The sequence below is a fragment of the Neovison vison genome, chromosome 5 (assembly GCF_020171115.1).
Source record: "Neovison vison isolate M4711 chromosome 5, ASM_NN_V1, whole genome shotgun sequence".
Taxonomy (NCBI): domain Eukaryota; kingdom Metazoa; phylum Chordata; class Mammalia; order Carnivora; family Mustelidae; genus Neogale; species Neogale vison.
This window is the reverse complement of record NC_058095.1, coordinates 43,279,605-43,282,798: the sequence shown is the minus strand read 5'-3', so window position 1 is coordinate 43,282,798 and position 3,194 is coordinate 43,279,605. Positions and strand designations below refer to the sequence as shown.

The 3,194-nt window shown below is 39.0% G+C and overlaps 1 pseudogene; it reads right to left on the bottom strand.

The window, feature by feature from the left end:
* Positions 1-383: 383 nt before the first annotated feature.
* Positions 384-722, bottom strand: LOC122907716 (annotated as a pseudogene).
* Positions 723-3,194: the final 2,472 nt, after the last annotated feature.

Genomic DNA, 3,194 nt, shown 5'->3' with positions numbered 1-3,194 from the left:
GATTAATAGTTTTATTAGTTTTAATTAATTTATAGGATCCCCCAAATTTGAATGTTTACCAGTTGGTAATTCATGGGATTACCTATCTATACAAGGTCAGAGGTGTGGTGTACATGTTAGTCAGAAGCAAGCATACGTGCACATACTCACAATTACTTTGAAGATTATAGTAATGGTAGGCTATTTCTCCTTCTCTATCTCAGTCTTTTTTGGCTCCTTTTAGTTGATTGCATGAGGGAGTTAGGCTAGTCCAACTTAAAAGCAGACCCCAAATGGTTACATTATATCAGCTATGAGGTTTTTAAACTTGTGACAAGGGACAGAAAGGAAATTCTACTCATTGCAAGGATATCCTCACTTAAGCTTCAGTGGGCCGGAAGCACTTAAAACCCACGAACCTTCAGCTGGTCATCATCCTTAGCCAGTCCAGTCTCTCTGAGGAAATGGCACATGTTCTTGCGCTGGTCACCCTATAGCTGAATTACTTCTCCATATTCTGGATGATCAATTACAGTACCACTGCAGGCAAATTTTTTAATGCCTTCACTAGTTTCTTTTTATCATAATCATCATCAATCCCTTGGACAGTGGTAAGGGTCTTCCTGTCATTTCTCTATTGAATTCTTATATGGATATAATGCTCAGTGCTAGCAGGAAGCAGATCATCACCCTTACTTGCATCAGCAAAGGGTCGAAAAGTGGAGGTTCTGGATAGCAGACATCTGGACAGAGCATAGGATTTCTTTTCCTCCATGGAAAAGATGGAATGTAGCTGCAGGAGGAGGCAGGGAGCAGAGGAAGGGGTGTACGGGGGTGGGGCCCAAGTCTCAGGAAGGGAGGGATTTCAAGGGGGAAGCTCTTTTGAGGCCTCCAGGGTTGTGGCTGCACACTGACTGGGGCCTCTCCTCTTTTAAACTTTATACCCATTAATACTTTAAGCTCTACTTGCATTTTGGAAGTGAACTTTGCATTTTTCAGTACATCAATGAAGGTAGTTCTAATTTGCTTTCAGTAGTGTGTCAGTGGAGATACAGCTCTTCTCCATTTTTGTATATATCCCAATGCATTTGTAAATGGGATGGAAACTTTTTTATACGAGAAAAGCAAACAGGTTAGCTCTAAATGAGTGGTCAAAAATTTGACTTTTTAAAAAAAATTATGAAAAAGGGTATCATACTTCTATATATATATATGTATACACATGTATATTTATAGAGAGAGAAAAAGAGGGAGGGAGGGAGGGAACTGGCACTCTCCTTTTCTAGGTTTGGTTGGAATATGAATTTGGGAAACATTGCACCTTAAGACATGAATTTATTGTTTCCATTTAATCGAGAAACAGTTCTTTGGTAAGCTGCTTTACCCCTGATTTTGCATGTGTGTCATTGTTAAAATTTGAGGGGATAGGGGCACCTAGGTGACTCGGTGGGTTAAAGCCTCTGCCTTCGGCTCAGATCATGATCCCAGAGTCCTGGGATTGAGCCCCACAGGGCTCTCTGCTCAGTGGGGAGACTGCTTCCCCCCTCTCTCTGCCTCTCTGCCTACTATGTGATCTCTGTCTGTCAAATAAATAAATAAAATCTTTAAAAAAATTTTTGAGGGTATAGGAGAGAAAGAAAGGGGGTTTTCTAATATATTTGATTCCTACAAAAAACAAAAAACAAAAAAAAAAAAACCAACAAAAAACCTCAGCATGAATGGAAAAGGCCTGGGAAATTTTCATTTTCTCTTAAAGCCAGGATATATTAACTATATTGAACCACAAAGGGCTACACCCTGATATGAAATTCATTTTCCCTAGTGATCCTATTTCCTTAAATATAGCTTGTTCTGTATTTATATGTTGGATTAAATGCCAAACCTATCTGAAGCTCTCTAGGTTTGCAAATCAGTAACAGAGAAGAGCAGGAATGGTGTTTTTAGATTCCACAAAAGAATCAATCATTTCAGTAATAAATGTCAAAGTCTCTCATCTTTAATTCCTTTAAGAGAAGACACATTTGAGGCTTGAGTTTACCAGATAATCTGATAGAGTGTATTTTTATGTGCGGCTGACTCGTTTAGTCCTTATTAGAAACTCACAACTTTATTCTAAAGGATCAGTTATAAAGAAGATGCTTTTAAAGAGAAAAGCCACGGTTGACCCATAAAGGACGTGGAACAAAACTTTCATGTTGGCATTGTTCCTTGTTTTTGAGATGGAAAAACAGGCATGTCCGGGAGGCTCAGTTGATTAAGCATCTTGCTGCTTATCCAATACAATCATGCCTTCCTCATCTATTAGCTGAAATAGTTCTCACAGTCCTCCATGTTCAGTGGTTTGGATAACTGAGTTATATCTTGTAGAGGAAATCAAGGTAGATGTTAAATTTTTTAAAATTTGCTGGTGTTTGTATATGCCAAAGATCTACCAATACCTCATTATCATCATCATCATCATCATCTCAAGGATTTAAACACAGTTAATATGTTTAAATCTACCAATTATTGTTGATCTCAGTGATCAAATGTCTCAACTCAGACCAGTGGGAGCTTCTAGTTAACCCTGAATCCTTTCAACGCCACCAAAATGGTATTAGGAATGTTCCCTGCTTGTCATTTGCATGAGGAGATGTTCCGCATTTATCTTCTACATGTGCTATGTTAGACGTCATATTACACATCCACAGGTGCCTTGGTGGCAGGTGGTAGTTGGAGACAAAAATCTGGGTACATGGTTGCTTATTGCCACTACGTCAGTCATTGTTTAGAAGACTTTTCAGTGGACAGAGCTGGGATATGGGAAAATGGTTTATGAATTTATATTGATGTACTTCAAATTCTGGGTTTCAGAGTTGTCACTTAACCTCTTCTATCTTCCCTCCATGGTTCTTTTTCTCTGTGTTGAAAGCGAGTTCTTTAAGATGCCAAAAGAATCAACCATTTTCTTTTACTTTTCTTTTTTTGTTTTTTTTTAAAGATTTTATTTATTTATTTGACAGAGAGAGATCACAAGCAGGCAGAGAGAGGGGAAGGGAAGCAGGCCCTCTGCTGAGCAGAGAGCCCGATGCGGGACTCGATCCCAGGACCCTGAGATCATGACCTGAGCTGAAGGCAGCTGCTTAACCCACTGAGCCTCCCAGGCGCCCCATCCTTTTTTTTTTTTTTTTTTTTTTTTTTTAAAGAATCAGCCATTTTCTTTATCCCACTTTTGT